Genomic DNA, 14,424 nt, shown 5'->3' on the forward strand with positions numbered 1-14,424 from the left:
CCATAAAGATGACACCTTGGTACACCATTGTGTGTGTAAATGGCTCAAACACAAACTCACAACTATGGCAGTCCCTCACTCTCAAAAAACAGCAACCTCAAGGCTCAAAGAGTGTATCTTTCTCTCATAGAACATAAGCTTTCAATGACTCAATGTTGTGCCATGGAAGAGAGATGAAGAAAGAATGATTCTTGGTCAAGTTTCATGAAAAAGGGATGGACTTCCATGGAGTTCTTGAGTGGGCAGCCATGAAGAGTTTTGGAAGAGTGGTAATCTGAGTGTTAGAAAGTCTAGGTTTTGTGCCATCTTCCCTATTTATAAGTGTACCCACTTAAACAAACAATTTTAGTTCTAATAGTTCTACTAATTATTTCGTGTAGTTTTGATGTGGTAAAAAAAATGGGGGATATGATGGCTAGCGAAATATTCAAAAATTATTGTATTTTCCTTCGGCAGCCCTCAACTATGTTTCCTTGGTGAAAGGGCCATAAACCCGATAGTCTTTCCTGTGAAAATGTAATGTAGGAATGAGCTCCAAAAATCTAAATTTATTCAGAAAGAGGCATGATATAATTTGCTAGTCTAGACAAATAGAAAGTTTATTATTAGATAATAATATAAACTATTAAAAAGGCCTTCACCCAACACCTTAAAATTTTGGGTTGAGGTGATTCTTTACATAATATTAGAGCCTCAATGATCATAAGTTCACGAGTTCGATCCTCACCACTCTCACTTGTGGTATTTAATAAGGAAAAACTAAAAAAAAATGAGCCTATGCAATATCCACGTTTCAATCCCAAGCCCAAAGGGCTTTTACGTGAGAGAGTGTGTTAGAGAATAATATAAATCATTAAAAAGATATTTACTCAATACATTAAAATTTTGGATTAAAGTGATTCTTTACATTTATACAGATCTGTTTTCTAACAAGATTCTTTGGTGAAGCATTTCAGGTGGTGCATATATATCTTGCTTTAAGATGACCAAGATAGCCTTGTGAAGATGAACATGATGCTCGGTTGGTTGTTTTTTAGGTATAGTTGATCGCGTGCATCTTAAATGTCTAATATGTTTATTGATACAGAAAATATCGGGTGTAAAAGTGAAAACTGAATGTGAACAATTAAAAAAGTTGATTAGACCTTCCATAATATGATTGCAAGCACATGTTTATTAGAACCTAAGTGTGTGTGTGTGTGTGAGTGTGTATATATATATATATATATATATATATATATGAAAAAATATTTCTCAAGCAACTTGAGATAAGTTTATATCCGGCCACTCCAAAACTACGTCGTTTTATTTATTTTTTCCTTATATTAATTGATTCACTTTTGAATGGTTATGATTCCCTTTTTCTCTCTCTTCCTTTTATCACCATTGATCCATCTTCGTATGGTTATGATTTAGTAGTCGGAGATTGTAAGAACCTGCACCGTTAATTAAGGAAATTAATTAATTAAATATGAGAATTAGGAAATAATTTCATAATTGATCCTAATAATTATTATGAGGCTTAGATAATTATAGAAAGTGGTTAATAATGCTGAAAGTCGTTTTCGGACGAAAAGCGCAGATACCGGTTCTGCTAGTCGGTATAAATGCGTACCGAAAAAGTATCCCGGAAAATTATAATAAGTGCTTGAATATTTCTAGAATAATATGTAGGACTTGTAAAACGAGTTTCAAGTTAAAATAATGAGAACTGGTGCTAGAAACTGGTACTGGCTATGAAAAGCGCGTACCGAAAAGGTGCTCCGAAAAATATAATAAAATAATGATAATTCTTGTAAAATTGAGTAGGTTAAGAATCCAAAGTTTGGGATTAAAATGCTAAGCGTAGCAATTAAAGTTAATACTTTGTGTTTAAGACTTAAACCACTATATATAGGCTCTTTCGGCCCAAAACCCTAGGCATCCTTTCTGTTGCTACGTGAATAAGAGGCTGATACACTGTTCCATTGCCACTCTTCCCTTGTTCCTGACCAAAACTCAAGCAAGAGACCATTTTCATGGTGGATTCTTCATCCTAAACACTTGAGCCTTGTGAGGGTGTCTTGGGAGGACGTGGATTGTTCTTTGGCTGAGTAGTGTCCTCTGTTTGGTGGCTTTGAGTGCTGTCCTCTTGAGTTGAGGTGGTGAGAGCTTTGTTCTTGCCATTGTGAGCTCCAAGTAGTGAGCTTTGTGGGGAAAGACACCATCTTGGAGTGTCATTTTTGTGGTTGTCAAAGTCAGAACCTTGGAGCTGAAGTGTGAGCTCCAAGAGCACCCATAGCTGCTGCCTTGAAGCTTGGGTAAGTGTTACCACCTTTGATCATGAGTTATTGGTTAAAAATGGAACCTTGATGCATGTAATGAGCTTAAGATGATAACCTAACGTTGGGTAATGCTTAACACACTTAGAAATGCATGTTTAAGCTTCTGTAATCGGTAAAAGTTGGACCTTTGGTTTGGATTTTCACGAAATGCAGAATCTGGGTTCTGTCGCGAAATATCCAGATATTTTGTTGTGAATATCCGGATATTGATATCCGGATATGGGTATCCGTATATTGATATCCGGATATGGGGATCTTAATATCCGGATATGGATATCCGGATATTGGAAAAAAGATATCCGGATATGCCCCCGACGAATATCCGGATATTCTGGGATTTCGAAGAACAGTAGCTGCACTGTTCATACAGTAGGCTATTGGGGGTTTGTGGACCCTAGAGTGATGAAGTTGAACTTCTGTTTTAATTGAACTAAGTCAGAATCAAGTTGTTAAGGGCTTATGGCTTTGTGTAAAGCCTTATGACATAAATCGTAAGAGGAAAACATAGTCTTTATGTTTATGCTTATGAGCTTTGAGTGTTGATATGCTTGCTGGTCCTAATCAGATTGTGATCTGCTGTGTGTTGGACTTGAGCTATGTGGACTCTTGACATTGGATAGTGAGCTTGCAAGGTAAACTTTCGTGTCCTCGGTTTAGCCATATTGTGGTTCCACCATGTCCTATAGGGGTATGGTTATATGAATGCTGTGTTACATGCTTTTGATGTTTTAGAAATGCTGTTTAGCTGTTATATGCTAGTGCCTTTATGATATGCATGTGGTGTTCCACCTATACGGTAAGCCTAAGTATGTAGTACATACAATATGGTGAGGCTGTGAGTGAGGTGCAAGCGGTGTTCCTTGTACTACATGTAGGTTATAGATGTATATCTACATTTCTCTGGCTAGTAGAATAGTTTAAACACACATGGCATGAATATATGTTGCACTGCATAGTTTTGGAACTTATATTGGAAATTATTGTTTTAGAACTTATATTGCACATGTAAGTGAGCTTGGGGTGGAAAATCCTTGAGGACCCCATGTCTTACTGAGATTTCTGGTTTAGAGATCTCACCCCACGTTTGGGGAATGCTTATTTCAGGTTCAGGTAATGCGGGGGTTAAGACCTCCAGTGGCAGGAGGTCAGAGCTTAGCTGATAGATGTTACATGTTTATGCTGGATATGCTTGCTGCTTTTATGCTTTTAGCTTCATTTATGTTATGGATTATCTTGTTGAGACGCTGTTGGTTATGCTATTGATTTTGTGAGCATGGGGATTGTCCATGCCACATAGACTTGTTTATTGTCTTGTTGTATTTGGAGTTGTATTAATGTATCAGGATATTGTCCGGACTATCTGTAGTAGATCCGTGGCATAGATACTCACTTTATCTATATTATGAGGTATTTCAATTAGATATCTTTTTGCAATTTACATACAGGAGATATTTTATGAAATTGATTAAGTAATCAACTTGGCTAAGTTTAATGACGTCATAATTGAAAAGAAAAAGATATTCCGCACTTTTAATTAAGCGCAGCTTAATACGATGACATGTTAACATACCGGGTATACACAGAGTGTTACAGAGATAAAATTATCTCAAGCAGCTTGTGAAATGGTAAGCCCATATATATATATATATATATATATATATTAGGTAGGATCCTTTGACACTAGTGTCAAATTTGACATTTGACACCTCATCTGAGAGCCAATAGATCAAAAAAGATCAACGACTCCGATTTGTAAGCATGTGACACCATTGATCTTTTTTGATCTAACGACTCTCAGATGAGGTGTCAAACTTCAAATTTGACACCGGTGTCAAAGGATCCTACCTATATATATATATATATATATATATATATATATATATATATATATTACACCAGTGTAAAACTAATAAGTCTTAGACCACATCTCAACCGTTTATTTTCGTGCATCCAATGTTTATAATTTAGAAAATCATATGAATGAATTAATCATTAAATACACTACAAATACCAACTGATGATTTCCGTCCATCAACGGTTGAGATGTGGTGTAAAATGTAACACCCCGTATATATTCGGATAGTTATCATATCATCGTATTAAGTTGTGCTTACTTAAAAATGCGGAATATCTTTTTCTTTTCAATTATGACGTCATTATACTTAGCCAAGTTGATTACTTAATCATTTTCCAAAACATTGCCTGTATGTAAATTGCAAAAGACAGCTAACTGAAATACCTCAATATATAAATAACATCAATATGTCTCTAGTCACGGAACTACAACACGTAGGCCGGATAACCCTGATAGTTTATACAACTCAAACTAAAAGTACTAACATCAATGTGGCATGGACAAACCCCATACTCACCAAATAAGGCAACAAAACCCACGAAAAGTCATAGCTCAAATATCAATATAAAGGCAGAAAACATAAACAACATCCAAATCCAGTCATGTCAGCATATAGCATAAATATATCAACTAAGCTCCGGCCTCCTGCCGCCAGAGGCATCAGCCCCCAAGTTACCTGAACCTGAAATAAGCGTCCCCAAACGTGGGGTGAGATCTCTAAACAATAAATCTCAGTAACACAAGGGGTCCTCAAGGATCTTCCACCCCAAGCTCACTTACATGTGCAATATAAGTTCCAAAAGCAGTTTAACAATATCATTTCTACAATAGTGCAATGCAGCAAATAATCATGTCATGTGTGTCAATATTATTCTACTGGCCAGAGGAATGCAGAATATACGTCTATCTCCTACACATAGTGCAAGACGCCACTTGCACCCACCCACAGTCTCACCATCTTGTATGACGCCACATACTCAGGCTTATCGTCTAAGTGGAACAACACATACATATTATAAGCCATTGCACATATCAGCTCAAAAGCATTTCAAGTATAAAAGCATGTAAACACAACATGCATATAAATCATTCCCCCATGGGGTATGGTGGAACCACACAATGGCTAAACCGAGGACACAAAAGCTTACATCGCAAGCTAACTATCCAATGCCAAGAGTCCACACAAGCTCAAAGTCCAACACAGCAGAATCACAATATGTTTGGACCAACAATCATATTAATATTCATACTCTACAAGCATACAATATAAAGACAACACATTTCCTTTACGTTTCATGTCTTTAGGCTTCTCACAAAGCAACAAGCATTTAATCACTTAGATTCTGACTTACATTGATTATTAAAGAAGTCCCACTTCCTCAATCTAGGGTCCACAAACCCATAGCTCAGTTCTGTATGAACAGTACCTTTACTATTCTCGGAAACCCATAATATCTGGATATTTGTCGAGGGCATATCCGGATATCAATATCTGGATATTTGTCTGGCAATATCCGGATATCAATATCCGGATATCCATATCCGAATATCCATATCCGAATATCAATATCCGAATATTTCTAACCCAATATCCGGATATTTCGCGGCAGAACTAAGATTCTGCATTTCGCGAGATATCAATCCAAAGGTTCGAATTTTACCGATTACATAAGGTTAAACATGCATTTCTAGGTGTGTTTAGCATTACCCAACCTTAAGTTATTAACTTTAGCTCATTACATGCATCAAGGTTCCATTTTTAACAAAAAAAGCTCAAGAACAAAGGTGGTGATCATACCCCCAGCTCAAAACAGAAATGAATGATGCTCTTGGAGCTCACTTGAAGCTCCAAAAGTTCAGCACACACAAGGACACGAAAATGGGGATCAAAGGTTGGTTCTTTGCACACAAGATGACTCTCTTGGAGCTCAAAGTGCCAACACAAGAGCTCACTACATTCAACCAGAAAGTCCAGCACCCAAAAAACAAAACAGACACCAACCCAGAAACAAAGCCTTCCACACACTCCCAAAGGTATCCCTCACTCACACAAGGTGTTTAGGAGAAGATTCAATGGAAGAAATGACCTCTAGGCTCACACTATGAAGAAGAGAAGTAATGAAACAACATGAGAGTGCTGGTCAGCCTCCAATCCACGTAGAGCAACAATAGAATGCCTAGGGTTTTATGCAAAAGTCATATATATAGCCGGTTAATCCCAAACTTAGGATTCAGAACCTACTCATTTTTCTAAGATTTATCATATTTTTATTTTATTTTTCGCAGCACCTTTCAAGTACGCGCTTTTACATAGCCAATATCAGTTCTGGCACCAGTTCTCATTATTTTAACTTGAAACTTGAAATCACAGTCCTACATATTATTCTAGGAATATTCATGCACTTATTATAATTTTCCGGGATACTTCATTGGTACGCATTTATACCAAGTAGCAGAACCGGTATCTGCGCTTTTCGTCAGAAAAATGACTTTCAGCATTATAACTCACTTACCATAATTATTTAAGCCTTATAATAATTATTAGGGTCAATTATGGAGTTATCTTATTTAACTCATAAATTAACTAACTAAATTCCTTAATTAACGGTGCGGGTTCTTACATTCACCCCACCTTTTTAGGATTTTGTCCTCAAAATCAGAATATACTTGTCTCGAAAATCGGGATACTGCCGGAGAAACTCGTTCTCTCGCTCCCAGGTACACTCCTTATGAGTCCTTCCTGTCCACTGCACTTTGACCATCGGAATGATCTTGCTCCTCAGCTGCTTCTCGCCACGATCGAGAATCTTGAGTGGTCCGACGAGAGTTTTCAAGTTCTCCCGAACCTCCACATCATCCGGCTGCATCACGTGCGAAGGATCCGCTATATACTTGCGAAGCTGAGACAGGTGAAACACGTCGTGGATTTTGGCCAAGTTCAGAGGCAAGGCAAGCCAGTAGGCAACAGGTCTTACTCTACCAAGGATCTGGTATGGCCCAATATACCGCGGGCTCAGCTTCCTCACTCCGAGTGCTCGACCGACACCGGTGACAGTAAAAGTTTCACAAACACGTGCTCACCCTCACTAAACTCCAGTGGACGATACTTGACATCGTAGTAACTCTTCTGGCTATTGTGCTCCTGCTTCAGCTTTTCCCTGATCATCTGGATATGCAGGGTGGTATCTTGGACGAAGTCCAAGCCAAACAACTCAAGATCCCCAACCTCAAACCAGCAGGTAGGAGTACAACACCTCCTACCGTACAACGCCTTGTAGGGTGACATGCCCAGGCTAGCATGGAAACTGTTGTTATAAGAAAACTCAACCAACGGAACGTACTTATCCCATGCTGAACCCTGCTCCAACGCGCAAGCCCTCAACATGTCTGTAACACCCCGTGTATACCCGGTAATGTTATCATACTATCGTATTAAACTGCGCTTAATTAAAAATGCGGAATATCTTTTTCTTTTCAATTATGACGTCATTATACTTAGCCAAGTTGATTACTTAATCAATTTCATAAAATACATCGCCTGTATCTAATGCAAATAGACATCTAACTGAAATACCTCATAATATCGATAAAGTGAGTATCTAAGTCACAACATTACAACACGTAATCCGGACAATATCCTAATACATTATTACAACTCCAAATAAAACAAGACATAAACAAGTCTAAGTGGCATGGACAATCCTCATGCTCACCCAATCAACAGCATAATCAACCAAGTCTCAACATAATAATCCATGAACTGAAGCTAAAAGCATAAGACAGTAAACAAGATCCAGCATCAAATACAGCAGTATAAACATGCAACATCTATCAGCTCAGTTCTGGCCTCCTGCCACTGGAGGTCTCAACCCCCGCATTACCTGAACCTGAAATAAGCATTCCCCAAACGTGGGGTGAGATCTCTAAACCAGAAATCTCAGTAAGACAAGGGGTCCTCAAAGATCTTCCACCCCAAGCTCACTTACATGTGCAATATAAGTTCTAAAAGCAATAATATCAATATCAGTTCCAAAACTATGCAGTGCAACAGATATTCATGCCATGTGTGTTTAATACTATTCTACTGGACAGAGAAATATAAGTATACGTCTATCACCTACATATAGTACAAGGAACACCGCTTGCACCTCATCCACAGCCTCACCATATTGTATGTACTACATACTCGGGCTTACCGTATAGGTGGAACACCACATGCATATCATAAAGGCACTAGCATATAACAGCTCAACAGCATTTCCAAAACATCAAAAGCATGTAACACAGCATTCATATAACCACACCCCCATGGGACATGGTGGAACCACAACATGGCTAAACCGAGGACACGAAAGCTTACCTTGCAAGCTAATACCCAAAGCCAAGAGTCCACAGCTCAAAGTCCAAACACAGCAGAATCACAATCTGATATGGACTAACAATACATCAACAATAATACTCTACACGTATACAACATAAAGACAACGCCTTTTCATTACGTTTTACGTCTTAAGGCTTCTCACCAAGCCATAAGCCCTTAATCCCATGATTCTGACTTGCATTAATTAATTACAGAAGTTCAACTTCCTCAAACTAGGGTCCACAAACCCATAGATCAGTTCTGGATGAACAGTACGCTACTGTTCCTCGCAAGTCCAGAATATCCGGATATTCCTCGGGGGCATATACGGATATCAATATCCGGATATCCAATATCCGGATATTTTACGAGCAGATATCCGGATATTTCGCGACAGAATGCAGTTTCTGTATTTCGCAAAGATATCCTTCCAAGGTTCCATTTTTTACACTTAAACACGTTAAAACATGCATTTTTATACCCTCATAGGTTTACATACCAGCTGGTTACTTGCTTAACCCATTTACATGCAAAGTTATCACCTTTAACCCATAAGAACCCATCATCAAGGTTGTACAACTCACCAAAGGTTCAAAACAGAGGCAAAGGGCTGCCCTTGGAGCTCACAACCAGCTCCCAAGGTTCTGACTTGAACACCAAACGAAAAAGGATCAACAAGAAGAGTTCTTTCTTCACAAGGAAGCTACTTGGGGCTTCAACAACCAAGATAAAGGCTCCTCCTTTCCAACTCAGAATTTCAGCCCAAGGAACACCTCAAAATAGAGTCCACAACTCAGAAACAAGCTGATCACTCACACCCCCTAAGGTCACCCTCACTCACACTAAGTGTTTACAAGAGAAAGAGGAAGAAAAACCAAAGAGAAAATGCTTCAAGGGTTGCAACCAAGGAGAAGAAGCATGGAACAGTAGCATGAAAGCTGGTCAGCCACCACACTTACGTTGGAAATAAGAAATCTCTAGGATTTTGTGCCCAACTAACATATATATAGCCACTTAAGCATAAAACACACAGTATTAACTTTAATTGCTAAGCTTAGCAATTTAATCTCAAACTTTGGATTCTTAACCTACTCAATTTTACAAGAATTATCATACTTTTCTTATAATTTTTGGGGCACCTTTTTGGTACGCGCTTTTCATAGCCAGTACCAGTTTCTCGCACCAGTTCTCATTATTTTAACTTGAAACTCGTTTTACAAGTCCTACATATTATTCTAGTAATTATCATGAACTTATAATAATTTTCCGGGATACTTTTTTGGTACGCATTTATACCGACTAGCAGAACCGGTATCTGCACTTTTCTTCCTAAAAACGACTTTCAGCATTTTTAATCACTTACTATAATTATTAAAGCCTCAATATAATTATTAGGATTAATTATAGAATTATTTCCTAATTTCACATAATTAATTAATTAACTTCCTTAATTAACGGCGCGGGTTCTTACATTTTCCCCACTTTTTAGGATTTTGTCCTCAAAATCAGAATATACATGTCTCGGAAGTCGGGATACTGCCGGAGAAGCTCGTCCTCTCGCTCCCAGGTACACTCATCAGGAGTTCTTCCTGACCATTTCACTTTGACCATCGAAATGATCTTGCTCGTCAGCTGCTTCTCGCCACGATCGAGAATCTTAAGAGGTCCGACTGGAGTCTTTAAGTTCTCTCGAACTTCCACATCATCAGGTTGCACCACGTGCGAAGGATCTGCTACATACTTGCGAAGCTGAGACACGTGAAACACGTCGTGGATGTTAGCCAAGTTCGGAGGCAAGGCAAGCCGGTAGGCAACAGGTCCTACTCTACCAAGAATCTGGTATGACCCAATATATCGCAGGCTCAGCTTCCTCACTCCGAGTGCCCGACCAACACCGGTGACAGGTTAAAGTCTTTCAAACACGTGCTCACCCTCACTGAACTCCAGTGGACGATGCTTGACATCATAGTAGCTCTTCTGGCGATTCTGTGCCTGCTTCAACTTTTCTCTGATCATCTGGATCTGCTGGGTGGTATCTTGGACAAAGTCCAAGCCAAAAAGCTCCATGTCTCCAACCTCAGAACAACAGGTAGGAGTTCGACACCTCATACCATACAGTTCTTCGTAGGGTGTCATGCCCAGGCTAGCATGAAAGCTATTGTTGTACGAAAATTCGATCAACGAAATGTACTTATCCCATGCCGAGCCCTGCTCCAACGTGCAAGTCCGCAACATGTCCTCCAAGATCTGGATGGTCCTCTCAGTCTGTCCTTCAGTCTGAGGGTGATAGGCGGTACTCAATCTCAACTGCGTACCAAAAGCCTCCTGCAGCGCCTCCTAGAATCGAGATGTGAACTTCGGGTCCCTATCACTGATGATACTCTCGGGCACCCCGTGAAGCCTCACGATCTCGCGAACATAAAGCTTGGCCAACTGCTCTGTAGTGAATCTCACCTTCACTGGAAGAAAATGGGCAGACTCCGTCAGTCTGTCCAGAATGACCCAGATAGAGTCACAACTCACCTGAGTCTTAGGCAATCCCACCACGATGTCCATGGAAATACTTTCCCACTTCCACTGTGGTACTTCAAGAGGTTGAAGCTCACCAGATGGTTTCTGATGCTCGATCTTCACCTTCTGGCAAACCAAACACTTGGACACAAAGACAACAACATCTTTCTTCATGCCCGGCCACCATAAGTTCTTCTTCAGGTCTTGATACATCTTAGTAGCACCAGGGTGGATAGAAAACTGGCCCTTACGGGCCTCTGCCATAACCTCTACGGTCAACGGACTTCGAGGAACCACGATCCTCAGCTGAAACAAAAGAAGTCCATCTTCATTCCAAGACACACCGTCTTGGTTCTTCACATAATCCAGAAACTCTCTCTGAACTTGTGCCTCTTTGATCTTCTCTAACAGCTCATTCACAACGCCTGCTGCTTCTATCTCGAGAAGTGCACTCCCACACGGAGCGGTCACTGCCAGGTTTCGAAACTTCTCAACCATATCAAGGTTACCAAGTAACAAGCTGGATGAGCTCCCGGGTTTCCGGCTCAAAGCATCAGCTACCACATTGGCCTTGCCAGGATGGTACTTCAACTCGAAGTCGTAGTCCTTAAGGAACTCCATCCATCTCCTCTGCCTCATGTTCAACTCTTTCTGGTTGAAAAGATACTTCAAACTCTTGTGGTCACTGAACACCACAAACTTCAAACCAAAAAGATAATGCCTCCAAATCTTGAGAGCAAAAACAATAGCAGCCAACTCCAAGTCATGAGTAGGGTAGTTCTCCTCATGAGGCTTCAGTTGCCTCGAAGCATAGGCAATCACTTTGCCTAACTGCATCAACACACAACCTAGCCCCTTCCTGGAGGCGTCAGTGTAAAGCTCAATCTCAAGAGCAGGATCAGGAAGGACCAACACAGGTGCAGTAGTCAGTATCTCCTTCAACTCCTGAAAACAGACCTCACACTCACGAGTCCACACAAATGGAGTCTCCTTCCGGGTAAGACGAGTCAAAGGGAGAACCATCGTGGAGAAACCCTTGATGAACCTCCGATAGTAACCTGCCAAACCCAGAAAGCTCCTCACTTCCGTAACTGTCTTGGGCCTCTCCCAATCCAGCACGGCCTCGATCTTGTTCGGATCCACTGCAACTCCTTCAGCAGAAATAACATGTCCAAGGAACTTCTCAGACTTGAGCCAAAACTCACACTTTGAAGGTTTCGCATACAGCTTCTTCTCCTTCAGCACTTGCAGAACAATCCTCAGATGCTCCACATGCTCCTCTTCTGTCTTGGAGTAAATCAAAATATCGTCAATGAAGACGATCACAAACTAATCCAGGTACGGCTGGAAAATCCTGTTCATGTAATCCATGAACATAGCAGGTGCATTGGTGAGTCCAAACAGAATCACCAAATACGCAAAATGACCGTATCTCGAACGAAACGCGGTCTTAGGCACATCCTCCGGCTTCACCCGTATCTAATGGTATCTGGACCGGAGATCAATCTTTGAATACACGCAAACACCCCTGAGCTGATCCAATATATCATCAATCCGAGGAAGAGGATACTTGTTCTTGATCGTCACCTTGTTCAGCTGCTGTAGTCGGTGCACAATCGCCTTGTCCCGTCCTTCTTCTTTACAAAGATGACCGGTGTTCCCCACGGAGACACAGTCGGTCTAATGAAATCTTTCGCTGAAAGATCCTCTATATGCTTCTTCAGCTCTGCCAACTCCGGTGGCGACATCTGGTATGGAGCTAAAGAAATAGGCCCCACACCAGGAAACAGATCAATGGAGAACTCTATCTCCCTCTGTGGCGGAAACTCAGGAATCTCCTCCAGAAACTCCTCGAGGAATTCCCTCACCACAGGAATGCCAGTGATATCCTCCTGTGTCCCACTCACCAAATCTCCCAACATGACATATCCAAATGCCCCAGCTCTCAAGGCTCTCCTAGCCTGCAGCAAAGAAATGTACGGCGAGGAACTAGCTGTGGAATCACACGGAGACATTACCACACGCTTGGCACAACAGTAAATCAATGCACAGTTCCTGGACAACCAATCCATGCCCAGAATAACCTCCAAGTTAGCCATCGACAATCCTATCAGATCTACCGAATACTCACGGCCATCCCACTGAAACATGACATCTCGATGTATAGTGGTAGAATCACACTTTCCTCCGGTGGCGGTGGTCACCCACAACGGCGGAGAAAGCACAGCCATGGGCAACTCAAGCCCTACAGCAATCGGGTTGCAACAAATGAATGCGTAGCCCCAGAGTCACACAAGACATCAACAAATGATGCACCAATAGTAACAGTACCTCTGACTAGGTTCGGAGCTCGATCCAACTGCTGACGATCCAGGGTATAAACACGCCCAGAAGACGGTGGCACTGCCGGTGCCGAAGTAGGTGGAAGGGGAACCATCTGAAGTGGCACTGCCTGCACTGCAGTAGCTCTCGCCGTCAACGACGGACAATCTCTAGACAAGTGGCCCTCCTTGCCACACTGAAAGCAAATCAACTGGCCGGTAGAACACGGCCCAAAATGAGTCTTCCTGTAACACCCCGTATATATCCGGTAATGTTATCATACTATCGTATTAAGTAGCGCTTAATTAAAAATGCGAAATATCTTTTTCTTTTCAATTATGATGTCATTATCATTACCAACTTACTTATTAATCAATTAATAAAACATCGCCTGGATGCAATTGCAATAAAACAACTAACTGAAAACACCTCATAATATAGATAATATAAGTGTGTCTCTAGAAATCACGAAACTACCACAAGTAGGCCGGACCAACTAGCAGGTTATACAACTCCAATCTAAAAGTACTAACAGAAAGTGTCATGGACAATCCCCATGCTCACTCAAATAAGGCAACAAGCCCAACATCAGTCTCAACAACAACATAATCATAAATAGCAGAAAACATAAACAGCATCCAAATCCAGTCATGTCAGCAATACATCATAAATATCATAATCAGCTAAGCTCTGGCCTCCTGCCGCCAGAGGCATCAGTCCCCAAACTACCAGAACCTGAAATAAGCATTCCCCAAACGTGAGGTGAGATCTCTAAACAAGAAATCTCAGTAAGGCAAGGGGTCCTCAAGGATCTTCCACCCCAAGCTCACTTACATGTGCAATATAAGTTCAAAATCAGTTTATCATCATCAGTTCTAAAATAGTGCAATGCATAAGATAATCATGTCATGTGTGTAAATTCTATTCTACTGGCCAGAGAAATGCAGAATTTATATACGTCTAATACCCAGAAACAGTGCAAGACTCTACTTGCATCCACCCCGGATCACCGTCTTGTATGACGCTACATACTCAGGCTTACCGTCAAGATG

Source organism: Gastrolobium bilobum, unplaced genomic scaffold (genome assembly GCF_033153095.1).
Source record: "Gastrolobium bilobum isolate Gb01-03AN ecotype WA unplaced genomic scaffold, APGP_CSIRO_Gbil_v1 utg13454, whole genome shotgun sequence".
NCBI lineage: Eukaryota > Viridiplantae > Streptophyta > Magnoliopsida > Fabales > Fabaceae > Gastrolobium > Gastrolobium bilobum.